The following is a 14066-nucleotide window of genomic DNA, read 5'->3' as shown; positions in this document are numbered from 1 at the left end:
CTTTAAAGAATTCAAAAACATAATTTATATTTTAAAATTACTTTAAAATCTTAAAACTCATTTTAATTCCTTATGAAATTCCTTTAAAATTCTTCAAAATTACTTTAAAACTCTTAAATTTATTTGAAATATCTTGAACTCTTTTAAATATTATGAAATATTTTGAAATCTTTTTAAATTAAATTATGAACTTTAAAATTACTGTTCTAAAATATCTGTTTTAATACTTAAAAATATTTTTAAATTACATGAAGTTCCCTAAACTTTTTTTAATTTTTTAAAAATCATTTAAAATGCTCTGTAATATTTTTAATTTCTTTACTTTATATCCCGTTGAACTATTTAAAAATTCATTAGTAGAGCGCACAGGGAAATTGAGAAATATGTCAGAATATTTGTGAAGATTTAGGACTATTTCGGAATATTTTGGAGTATCAAAAATATTTAAGATTATCAAGAATATCAAGAATACCACGAATATCCGGAATATTGAAAAAATACGTGTTTAGGAGTATTTGGTGAATGTACCAGGAATGTTGGAGCGATTGACCCCTCGTCATATTTACATTTAACTCTTTGGTATTTATAACCGTCGGCGATCTTATTTATAGTGGTTACAAGTTAACTGCAATTTACGTGGGTTTTTTGGAGAATAACGTACGAATAACAGTTATCGCTGACCCAATTCATTTAAAATCAGACGAAAAATAATGAAATTACTTTAAAATCCTAACCTATTGTAAACATAAAATTCAAATATTATTCTGAAGATACAATAATGAAAGGGCAAATAAATGTTAAATACATAATTTATTTAGAAATTGTTGAATAGAATATTTAATAAATCTTAATCTTTTACAAATTTCGGAGTTAGGTATTCAAAAGTATCTTCCTAACCTCATTTGATATAGAAAGTCTGAAGACGGCGACTAATGCCGAGTCGACGCGCACCTCACCGGCTTGTCAATCTCGCATAACATGCACGGTACAATACATCGATTGGTATAGCTGAATCAAGCAAACAGCCGGATGCCCATTGCAACACTTAAACGCAGTGTTCTTTAAAATAAATAGTTGATAAAAGTATACGTTCAATACGGCTATGATACCGAGGCACAAAATTCTTGTACCTACACTATAATATTTTGACATTTTAATCATATATCTAATACTACACTTATCCCAACTATCGTTTCAGTCAAACAAACTTTCCTTGTTATATTCGGCTTGGTGATTTTCTTATACGCAGGTAATAAATCTCAAATTCCAATGGCTGAGAAAGGAAAATTTTCTTTCTAATTCAGTTAGCAATTCTCAAGCAAACTCGGATTGCCATTAGCCTCAAACTATTTCTTTCAGTGGATTGCTTACTGTCTTACAGAATTTAATATCTAATTAACATATTTTCAAATGATGAAGGGCTAGTGCGTATTCCCAAAAATAAAATTATACAATCACACATCATAATACTAGAGAAATAGACAGATCCTGTATGCAATTTTTATAAATTCTTTAAAAGACCATAAAAAAGACAGCACCGCCAAATGTGCATTTTCAAGAAATGTTCGTAATAACAGATTCCGTAATTCATATTGTTATAACTATTGAAAATAATTTTTCATTGTGGGAGACGAATAATAAAAATATAAAAATCTATTATTGAAAAAAATATTTTATTCACTGACAGTATTTGGTGAATTTTAATGATCTCACAACATTCTCTTGTGGAATTTTTATGACTGCTTTTACTATAATTTGTTATTTAATGGTAGTAAGAATGTATTATTTGGCGACGTTTGTCAAACGTCGTTTCTTACGAGGGTCTGTTTTTAGGGATAAATATTTATTCTGATAGCTGGAGATTCCAGTGGGTTAGGTAAATACGCCCCGCTATAGGTCTAATTGCATTTTTCTGGTTTAAAATCTAATATAAGGAGAATGAATAGAGGTAACTCAACGATATAAAAAAAATATAAAGTCCATGTTACGCGGATTAAAGGAAACTATGTAAGAATGCCTACATTGCTTATTCTGGAGTTAAAGTAAGGGGTGAAGTTAAGCATGTTTAAAAAATCGATGACCTTTTGCTTTTCTTTTTGTTGAATCTGAAAGGGAAATCATGATATCAATACAATTTTTTGTTTTAATTGTAGTAAATGTAATGCAGATTGATAAAAATTATTAGGATACCATCAACCTCTAAATTAGGGGTTGAAATAAGGGGTAAGTGGCTAAAAATCAGATAATTGGCGAAAAAAACATGGTAAAGCGTTTTCGTGGGTGGTAAAAACGATTCTAGTAACCATTTCTTCAAAATTCTCAACTGTATGAATAGCCTCTCGCCATATGGGTACAATTTTAGAATTTTGACCTTGTAACTTTAGAAATGAAAGTTACTTTAAAGTTGTAGTAATGTTATAAAGACGTTTAAAATGTTCACAGTCTGTCCATCCATTTTCTTATCAGAACGTTTTTAACAGTCACTTAAAAAAACATTAAAAAACTAGATACACCTTTATAAAACGTTATTAAGACGCATTTTAGGCGTGTACAAGACGTTACTCAAATGTTTTATAATTTTTTATAAAATTATCATAAAACGTTTTATAATGTTTATTTATTCGTTTATTATAAATTGAACTTTTCGTTTATTTGTTCACAAATATAAAACGCTTTTTTCTCTATCTCTAGCCGTTTCCCAGATATTAATAATAAACAAATAAATATTATACGCTTTATAAACGTTTATAAAACGTTTAATAAAATTTCAGATGGAGAGACTCCGGATATTTGCAATGTCTTTACAACGTTATTACAACGTTGTCACAACGTTAAAACAACTTTCATTTCCGACGTTACAGTTTTTCTTACTAAATATATTTTTTAATGCAATACAATTTTGAGAGAGAGATAATTATATTATTATTTTATTAAATTATTGATACACTATTGGTACGATATTGTACAAATAATTTATTTAAATAATATGATAAGAGACAACTGCAAACACTTCTCCTACCATTACATATTTTCCTTCAATCCACATAACATGAACCTTTTTTTTTAATTGTTAAAGTTATCTCTATTCTTTCTCGTTATATTAGATTTTAAACCAGAAAAATGCAATTTGACCTATAGTGCGCCGCTTTATCTCGCATAGTTGAGGAGAATTATGTTTATACTTTAATGTACTCTTCCAGATAACATTAAGTAAACAATATCGGTGCTGCGAGTCATTCCCATACAAAACTTCTGTCTTTTTAGTGAGAGTTCTAATCAGAATTTTATATAAATTTTTAATATCCATCTGGTACCACATATTGCCTCATGATTGGCCTTTGAGCTAAAAATGGTTCTTAATTTAAAAATTCGTACTAACGGGTACTGGGACTTCAAGATATACACGAGCTGATAGGTATATCTATGGATGCTTAACAGGTTAGAGTAAAGTGGGAAAATTCCTTCTCAGAACAAGTTTTAAAATACCTTCGTGTGGTACTATGGGTACATTCAGCAATTATGTATTTATTATTCTGATTTTATGAACACTTTGATTCTCATATGTATCAAATAAATTTGCTTTCTCACAGTTGGAAATTTTTCTATAACAAAAGAAAAAAATTGAAACTCAATATTTTACAAGCTTATGTTTCTGTCTTACTGAAAATCAGAGATACTATCAAAAGGTTAGTCAATGCGCTCTGTTATAACAATTTTTTCAAGTTGTTTGTAATCACCATATAAATACTTCAACCTTTTGTAACATTTAAAAATCCGCTATTGAGGGAAAATTTTATCGTTTCGAAAATAATGTTTACAGCTCATTTATATATATATATATATATATATTTGATTCCTCTAGAATCAATCCGAAGGGCCTATGACAGAAGCCACCGAACGCGTCCTCGGGTTGCGGGTAGAGAGTCCCTGTACTAAGAGTTTCTGCTAAATATGGTTACAAAAATGAATAAGAACTCGCGGATAATTGTCCAGGGGTGGATCCAAAGAAAGTAACCCCCGAGCGCAGGCGTGAAAGCCGTGCCAAAAGCTAAATGGCACCTGGTTGAGGTGTTTAGAACGGTGACTCTGGGATATCGGGCGACTTCTCAGAGTACGCAGCCTTATCCTTGTATTCAGGGCTTTACAAGGATGGACGAACCCCTTTCCCTAGCTTCTCGTGGGAACGACAATGACAACACCAAACATATTTATAGTAAGTGCGGTTCAAAACAACAGAACGCGCAGGGCTCCCGACAATGAGTCAACCAACAATGCCGATCACTCTAGAGCTGGGGGAGCCAATGAAGATGGATTCAATGCGATGGAGCGACGGAATCTCGGGACTTTTAGATGGACGGCGCAACTAAATAGCGACTTCCTAGAGTGCTACGATGTGAGTGTGGCCCCTGAACGGGGTTACATGGCACGACTGCATGCTCTGTGGTGCGAGAAACACCCGGAGCTGTCGCACTAATAGAAGTCTAGAGCGGAAAGAGAGGTGGGTCAGAGAAAATCAACAGTTTTTCTCTGAACCATCTCGAATCTTCCAAGACACTCCAGTTACTGTCGACCACCCGCCCAAACCAGAGGAGGCCGAAGTATTTTGGAGAGAAATCTACGAAGTGCACCATATACTGGACGAAGACTCATATAACGTGAATAGCCTCAAGGAGCTGTGTGATGACCTCATAACACCAGATAAAGAATGTCCACCCAGCACTACCGAGGAGGTGATCAAGGGGGGTGAAGAACTATTCCGCTCCGGCACCAGATCGTATCAAGACCTTCTGGTGGAAGAAGTTTTCTTCAACCCATCAGCATTTGGCTCATTTTTTCACCTCATACTTAAAGTCGGAAGAAACAATTCCGGAGTGGTTGGTGGAAGGGCGCACAATACTCCTGCCGCAAATAGGCAACTTAGCTGTATCTAAGAATTACAGGCCAATCACTTGTCTGAACACATTGTATATGATATTCACAGCTATCCTAACTGATAGGATTGCTCAGGCAATTGAACCTGTGTGGCAAGAAATGTAAGAACAACGCGGCTCAAAGAAAGGCGTAGCAGGGTGTTTTTCAGGGCGACACCATGAGCCCACTTCTCTTTTACCTCACATTATTGCCACTATCTCTAGCAATTCGCCATTTCGACGGGTACATATCCGGCGAACCTGCAAATCGAAAGTAAAAGGTCACTCATGTATTTTACATGAACGAACTTAAGATGTATGCTAAAGACAAAGAACAACTACATGTAGCTCTAGGGATTGTCGAACGATATACTAAGGAAATTGAAATGGAATTGGGGTTAGACAAATGCGCCAAGGTTTATTTGAAGCGAGGAAACTTTAATGGCATCCCTGAAGACACTGAACTCGTCGATAGAAGCGCTATACGACAACTTTGCGCTGGAGAGACTTATACATACCTGGGCATGCCAGATTTGGTCTTCCAAACTGTCGGCGAGGAGCAAAGTATCTGCAACGAACATGCTTGCTGTCCTGGTAGTACTCTGTTCATTTGGAGTTGTACCATGGACGAAGAACGAGCTTAGATCCCTTGATATCGGGACACGAAAGGTTATGCACATAAACAAAAGCATGCATCTAAAGTCCTCTGTTACGCTACTCTACATCTCACGCCGTTAAGGTGGTTGCGGAATATTGAATTTTGAATGTCTTTACAACAGGATTATTCTAGGTACAGCACACGGAGTCGCAAATGGTCAGGAAGCACGAAGGAGTGTACAAAGGAGGGTTTCTGTACAAAGCAGCGTAGGAGGCTGCTCAAACAATTGGACTTAACTCCTGTATTAGGGGTGAGAAATATGCATCAAATCTTATCCATCTCGAGTACTCAATCCTGAAAGCCCGGATTAAGAAAGAACAAGAGAAAAACTTTCATGAACAGCTCCTCGATAAGAAGATGCGCAGCATCTTCCACAGAAATGTGAAGGATCAGTCAATGTCGTGTGAGCTAACTTTTGCTTTCTTTAAATCACACGGATTGAAGTCTGGCACGGAGGGTTTCATTTTGGCATGTCAAGACGGTGTCTAATCATATCTTCAAGTACATGCAAAATTACAAGAACTGTCAACTGGTATTTTTAATATTAACCGATTTTCATGAACTTTTTTTTCATTCGCTTAAAATTAGATTAGGAAAATGAGTCAACTAATTAAAATTGAATTGATAAACATTTTAACACATTTTAATTTTCCTCAGCCGATTCGAATTCTCTCGCGTGAAGCATGCAAACTTCTGCATGACCGGCAGTCAAGTATCCCGCTTGGGTTCCAGTATTCAGAAAAAATTAAAGGGTGGCGACCTTGTCCCTCCCTGAAAACTGAAAAAAAAAGTTTAAGAAACGCTGATCTATCTAATCCTTGCCTATTATATGACGCGAAGCCCATAAACGCTGATCCACTCAACTTCCTAAAAAATCCCATTAAACGCCTTTCCCCAATTTTAGAGTGGGATCAAATTTCAAGCTGCATTATCAAAACGCGCCAGTAAATAAAAGTTTAAAAATGAACGTCATAGCTGTCTAGCCAAAAGTATCAAAAAGTAGCATAAAAAGAAAAAATCTATAATTGTGTGAAAAATCTCTTCACTTATAACTTCGGTATAATGAAATTATGACAAAATCCTCATTATTTCTATTCACATCCATAATTAAAATAAACATTATTCAAATTATTTAACGCTCTGAAAAGTAATCAGGAGAATTATTTCTATATTCATAAATATCTCCTAAAGACTCTCCATTTAGCGTGCAGCAAATGAATTTAGCCAAGGGATTCGATTGTTATACTTCCCCCTTTATAAAAAACTGCCCAATAGCGCAGCTTTTATTTCTCATTTCGTTCATTCATTTGTAAGGTCAATCAAACAATGTATTTGATAGGAAAACATCCTAATATAGAATTTACTCAATATTAATTGTTATTAGATTCGTAATTTTCTAAGTATATAGTGAGTTTCACCCGTCCAGTAATTTAATTTGATTATTACGATGCCCAGTTAATAGATAAAGCCGTTTTGGGTTAACGAATCCTAAATCTCATATCTTACAAGGTGAGTAAAGTTTTACTGTCTCTAAATTCAATACCGTCGAGAAGACATACGCTTTTAGTTGCCAAAATCTAATAAATATTATCTAAGGCAAATCAAATCTAAAGCGAAAATGTATGTAATATATATGTCGGAATCCGTTTGAAAGGGGCACTTCTGGTCGGTATTGAGTTACGATTAGAATCATATAACTGGATAAAGTTTCATAATTTAAAACCCAACTCGAACCCTTGAGATTAAAAAACGACTCGCCAGGACATTTAACAAGCCAAAAATAAGAAAAGCCATGTTTTGAGGAAAATGCATATGAAGTTTTCAACGTGCACAGATGATGCCTTTTCCAGATGTGTACCTCTCAATAAATATTATGAGATGTTTAACTCACAAGTCCGCGTGCACATATCGGAGACGCCCAAATTTGCACGTCTCAATTATTACGATAAGATTTTCAACTTAGAAGTTCCGGTGCACAGATTGTACCATCCCACAGTGGTCTGGAATAGGAATTTACTGTTCATAATCGCCCACAGGTCGTATTTCTTAACCGATTTTAAAGTTTTTTTTTTAGAAATGCTCAGCAATTAAATTTTACGAGAATTGTGGTTTGCTTTTTTTTAACTTTTTTCAGAGAGCAACAATATATAAACAAATATAGTGACAAAATTGACTATTTTAGCTTTGTAAATTTTTATCTCAAGAAAAAATACAGATAGAAACTCATCAACAGCGCGAATTATTGCACATTCATTCATAGAACATAATTAATTTTAATTTTTAGAAAATTAATTTTAATTTAATTTTTTTTATCATAGAAAAAATCGTTTATTTCAGGCTAGTTGCTAATATTTTTCAAAAAATTCATAATTTGTAACAAAAAAATTAGCATGAGTTAACAAATATTGTTTTTATAAACATTTCTATAAATAAATTCTTTATAAACGAGTTTTTCTCATAGGTGCATTGATTTTTCTGAACAAAAGTGATTCACAATTGTCTTTAAAGCCATTTATATACTTTAAGCTTTATTAAACATAAACAATATAGATTGTTTATAACAATTTAGTTAAACAATTCTCCTAATCGGCCGTTTCCTCGTAGAAAAAAATGATTTTTTCTTCAGTAATTATTAGAGTGACATTTATTGCGGTGACTAACCAACGAAATTAAATAGAGAATAATTTATATGATTGTTATAAACAATTTTTCAACAAAACTATGATTTATTTCTTTTACGTGCAAAAAGGACGGTTTTCCACTGAAATTATCCAACAATAAACTAACAGTGATTCCAAAATTGGATATAGGACATTAAATAATAATTTGCGTAATTGTTAATAACTATTTTAAACCAATGCGTGACAATCTGCGGTTGGTAGTAGAAAAAGTTATTTTTTCTTTAATCATTTTTGTGATAATCTTATTTGTGTTATTGAATCAATGAAAAAATTGATACTTATAATAATAATGAGATTATTATAAAAAACTTAAAATAAATAAATTACGATTCAGAACTCGAATCATTTTTAGATTCGAATTGTTCTATAAATTCCAATCAATTCGAAAATCAGTTCTATCAATCGAATCCTGTTCTTAGATTCGAATTGTTCTTCTGTGGGAAACCGTCCCTTTTGCATGTAAAAAAAATAAATCATAGTTTTGTTAAAAAAATAGTTTATAACAATCATATAAGTTATTCTTTATTTAATTTCGTTGGTTAGCCACCGCAATAAATGTCACTCTCTAATAATTACACAGCCACACAAAAAAAAGTGTGCGGATCTGGTAACAAGACACACGTATTCCTATGGATTTTGGGGCGCTCAATTCAAATTCGGTATCAAAAATCACCCATCACGTCATGGTTGAGCCATAACCTCAAAAAATGACGAAAAATCATGCACTGAGGCAAATAAATTTCAAAATAATGCCAGTGATGCAAATTTTCACTTCAAAAACATGTCAACAACTGTGAAGGATCAACCCTTGCCTGATATCAACTTATTTAACATAACTTTACCCAACAGAACCTGACCTCACCTAACCTTCATTAACAGAAATTTATTAAACTACACATAAAGCTCTGGAAGCATATTTTCCCAGTAGCAAATGTGTGCCACATCGAATGGGTCACCTCGAGCCTAACCTAGAAATAAATCTAACCTAGCCTAACCTAACCTAACCTCACCTCACGAAACGCAATTAAACTGATTGTGTTGTCCCGTCGTGTTTGCGGTACCGTTTGAATCAGCTTGGGCTTAACCTGCAAAGAGGTCAAACCTATCCTAACCTAAAAAACCTGACCTAACCTAACGTAACCTAACCTAACTTAACTTTACGTAACAAAATTAAACTCATTGTTTTGTCCCGTTGTATTTGCGGTAACTTTTTATTCAGCTTCGGCTTAACCTACATAGAGGTTTAACTTATCCTAACCTAACAAAACCTGACCTAACCTAACCGATTACGCTGACAACGCTGTTCTTGCGTACTTTCATATTTTGACATTAATAGCAGTAAATGTCTGGAGTTTCATAACCGCTTGTTGCTAGCATTATAACGGGAACACTTAAGTTAAGTTGTGTTGCGTTAATCAAAATTTCGTTAGGTTCTGTTAAGTTAGATTCATTTTTAGGTTAAGATCGAGTTAACCTATTAAATATAGCACACATTTAAGACTGAGAACCTTACGCTTACATAGCTACACGTGTGGTTGAATTTCATTCGACTAGGTTAGGTTAGGTCAGGTTTTGTTAGGTTAGGATAGGTTAACCCTCTATGTAGGTTAAGTCGAAGCTGAATGAAACGGTACCGCAAACACAACGGGAAAACACAATGAGTTTAATTGTGTTACGTGAAGTTAAGTTAGGTTAGGTTACGTTAGGTCAGGTTTTTTTAGGTTAGGATAGGTTTGACCTCTTTGCACGTTAAGCCCAAGCTGATTCAAACGGTACCGCAAACACAACGGGACAACACAATCAGTTTAATTGTGTTTCGTGAGATTAGGTTAGGTTAGGCTAGGTTAGATTTATTTCTAGGTTAGGCTCGAGTTGATCCATTCGATGTAGCACACATTTGCTACTGGGAAAATATGCTTTCAGAGCTTTACGTGTAGTTCAATAAATTTCTGTTAATTCAGGTTAGGTGAGGTCAGGTTCTGTTGGGTAAAGTTATCTTAAATAAGTTGATATCAGGCCAGGGTTGATCCTTCACAGTTGTCGACATTTTTTTTGAACTGAAAATTTGAATCACTGGCATTATTTTGAAATTTATTTACCTCAGTGCAAGATTTTTCGTCATTTTTTGAGATTATGACTCAACCATGACGTGATGGGTGATTTTTGAAACCGAATTTGAATGCAGTGCCCCAGAATCCACGGGAATACGTATGTCTTGTTACCAGATCCGCACACTTTTTTTTGTGTGGCTGTGTTATTGAAGAAAAAAACATTTTTTTCTACGATGAAACGGCCGGTTAGGAGACTTGTTTAAATAAATTGTTATAAACAATCTATATTGTTTATGTATAATAAAGCTTAAAGTGTATAAATGGCTTTAAAGACAGTTGTGAATCACTTTTCTTCAGAAAAATCAATTCAGCTATGAGAAAAACTCGTTTATAAAGATTTGTTTATAGAAATGTTTATAAAAACAATAGTTGTTAACCTACGCTAATTTTTTTGTTACAAATCATGACTTTTATGAAAAATATTAGCAGCTAGCATGAAATAAACAATTTTTTCTATGATAAAAAAACACTAATAAGAATTTTTTTATAAAAATTGTTTATAATAATTAAGTTAAATATTATTAAAATTATTTATCTTCTATGAATGCATGTGCAATAATTCCGGCTGATAGTGATTTTTTATCTGTATTTTTTCTTGAAATAAAAATTCACAAAGCTAAATGGTCAATTTTGTCACTATATTTGTTGCTCTGTGAAAAAAATTTAAAAAAAGCAAACTGTGTCTGTCCAAATTAATACAATTCAATTTTTAACACACAAATACGCGTGCTAATATTGTAGCGTCCAAACTGTGAACTTTTCAATTATTACAATCAGATTTTTAACTTACAATATCGTGTGCAAACATAGGAGTCTCCTAACTGTGCACCTTTTAAATAATAGGATCAGACTTTTAATTTAGCAGTCCACGTAGACAGATAGTCCTGTCCCAAGTGTACATCTCTCAATTAATATGCTCACAATTCTACTATCACATTTTCAACATTCAAGTCTACGTGTAAAAATAGTACCATTTTAACTGTGGACGTCTCAATTTTTTCATATTTTAAACTCACAAGTTCACATGCACGGATGGTACCGTCCGAACTGTGCATATCTAAATTAATGCGATCAGGTTATTTAATTGGAAGTATGCGTGCATCGGTGTCTTTTGAGATTTCAAAATAACCTTTTCTTTTTCGGCTTTATTTATCACCTTGTTTTAATCATACGTTTATTTAAACAAGCGCCCTTAACGTAGCATCAATCATACTTATTTTCTTCAAGAGGGTGAAAGCCAATTTGATCCTCATTATGCACATCTAAACCAGCACTTGTTTGACACATCTAAAAAGACCGTATGAATACATTCTCTATAGGGTATTTACTACCCCAAACTTTATTCTGTCTAAGATGGTGAATAGGGATCGCAGGACGTGCACTTTCGTCGAGCTCTGTTATTTATCTTCCATCTGGCCAGTCAAAACCCTACCCTGGGGTTCTTCAACTCGTATAACCACAACAATGATCTATGACAGGGGTCACCAAAGGTAGATCCTGTATTTACTAGCGATCCCAGGCCAATAGGTCGAATGTACTCAGTTTTGACCAAGAACTCTAAACATCCTTCACCTTATTTTTTGCGCTGGCAACCCCTAAGGCGATTCCTCAGGCTCGAAAATTAGCCCATGTATTACTCTGTGAATCCTTTCTTCTACAATTCTGAATTGTTTGACTTCATACTTCAACCACAAAATATCAATGACTAAATACAGGACTGAACAGAGAGCTTTTTTCGACAAATGGTCTGGTTCTTGTTGTATTCCAACGCAACTTAAAACATCGTAAAAGTTCGGATGGAACCCAGGATTGAGATAGAGTGCCTGTCATGCCTCACTCAATTTTCCTATTGTTAGAGAATACAGCCGAATCAAGGATCTGCATATATCTTTTCTTCTCTCTTCTACGATTGTACGACAAAAAATAATGAAAAAAAGATGCTGCGCCCTGAATTGGAAACTGTTGAATCGGAAAAGTATGCAATTTCCAATTCTATTTTATTTTTATTTTCTTATTCATTTGAAATGAATCTATAATAATAAATTTTATTTCTGCCCCCCCCCCTCCCCCGCATCGCCACAAATATGACCCAAAATTAAAAAAACCACATTTTTACGTTCATTATTGTTAAATTTAAGCAAATATCCTTCGTCTTTTTCATACAAATAATTACTAGTGGAGAATTGGAATATTTCTCATTACTTTTTAAAACAATTTCTAATAGTTTAGGCTAATGCAAATTATTTAAACAATCATTTATTTCCAACAAATGTAAAAAACAATCGTATTTTCTCATTTAAATATAATTGTTTGTCATTATTTGGAATACAAATTTTTTCTACAAAAATTACGTAATTAATTAAAAAATTATTGATTGTTTATTTTAAAAACGTCTAAAAAGTGAAGCGGAGATGTCCATTTTTTTTCAAATCGTTATCCTAAGCCAATTTTTGTTGATGTATTCTTTTTGATGTTGACGTTGTTGTTTTCTTGATGTAAACCATCCATACTTAATTTGACGAAAATTAAAAAAAACAATAATTAATTGTGTAAACAATAACATTGAGATTCTAGCAGAATTTACTAGTCCTCGAAATCATTGAATATTATGTTTAACTCGGAAAATATGATTTCAATTGTATATTTCAAAAAATAATTATTAAAGAAAGTTATATTTGCTTAAATAAATAAATGGTGGTTCATCTATTCTTTATATACACTATACAGTCATGTAATACACTATTCAGTTATTGTAAACAAACTGATTAAGCAAATAAAAATTGTTTAAACAAATATAAATTTATTAAAAATTAATAGGAATGTATAAAAATTATTTAATTATTCAACAAAACGTAGCATAGGATACCCATTTAGAAAAAGTGGACATCTCTAGCTAAATGTTCAGAAATTTGGAAAATAGACAATAAATAATTGTTTAAATGATGATATAATGTATTAGAGAAGATAGATAGAGAAGATAGATAAAAAGGTATATCCAGAAATTGAACGAATTGACCGATTTTTTTTCTATCTTTATTTATGAGTCTCTTCGTTATGTAATGAACTGAATGCTGAATATTACAATCAAATTCCTTAATATTCAATCATTTCGTATTTCTTTGAACCGGCTGTAATCTCTAACAATAGGAAAGTTGAGTGAGGCATGAAAGGTACTCATTCTCAATCCTGAGCTCGATCGGAAGTTTACGATGTTTTAAGTATCGTCGAAAAAAAATACTCTAGACCAGCATTTCCCAAACTAATGCGGCAGGGGGAAGCCACCCGAGGCCGGGCAGATAAGCAGTCTCCCCGCTGCGAGCAGAGGGCTACTTTCCTTGACTTTCGTATACCTATCACGTTTGACCCTTTCATTTTTATGAAATTACAATAACTGAAATTATAAAGACTTAACTTAATTAAATTTTAATTAGTTGAATAAATTTCGTGATATAATTTAAAGAAACTGAAAACAAAGTTCTTGAAAATCGGTTAATATCTAAACTAATAAATGAAATATTTCCGAATCTTGTGAATGTAACAAGAGTGCGATAATTCTTGAAGTTATTATCCGATTTTATTCTACCTTGTTTTAACGTTAATGTTGGAATCTAGCAAATCCAACTCAACTTTTTAAAATGATATTGATTAATGTTTAGCTAATTTTAATTTTTTTTAACCGGCTCTATTTTTCTAACAACAAAAAGAT

At 33.0% G+C, this 14066-nt stretch overlaps 2 protein-coding genes across 3 annotated transcripts in view; both read left to right on the top strand.

Annotated features, from left to right (window-relative positions):
- Window positions 1-14066, top strand: part of LOC117181634 (leucine-rich repeat-containing protein 15-like) — a 431057-nt gene that overhangs the window by 57901 nt on the left and 359090 nt on the right. The window lies entirely within an intron of this gene.
- Window positions 1-14066, top strand: part of LOC117181635 — a 413839-nt gene that overhangs the window by 344782 nt on the left and 54991 nt on the right. The window lies entirely within an intron of this gene.

The sequence above is a fragment of the Belonocnema kinseyi genome, chromosome 10, assembly GCF_010883055.1.
Source record: "Belonocnema kinseyi isolate 2016_QV_RU_SX_M_011 chromosome 10, B_treatae_v1, whole genome shotgun sequence".
NCBI classification, from domain to species: domain Eukaryota; kingdom Metazoa; phylum Arthropoda; class Insecta; order Hymenoptera; family Cynipidae; genus Belonocnema; species Belonocnema kinseyi.
This window is presented reverse-complemented; position numbering and strand designations above follow the sequence as displayed.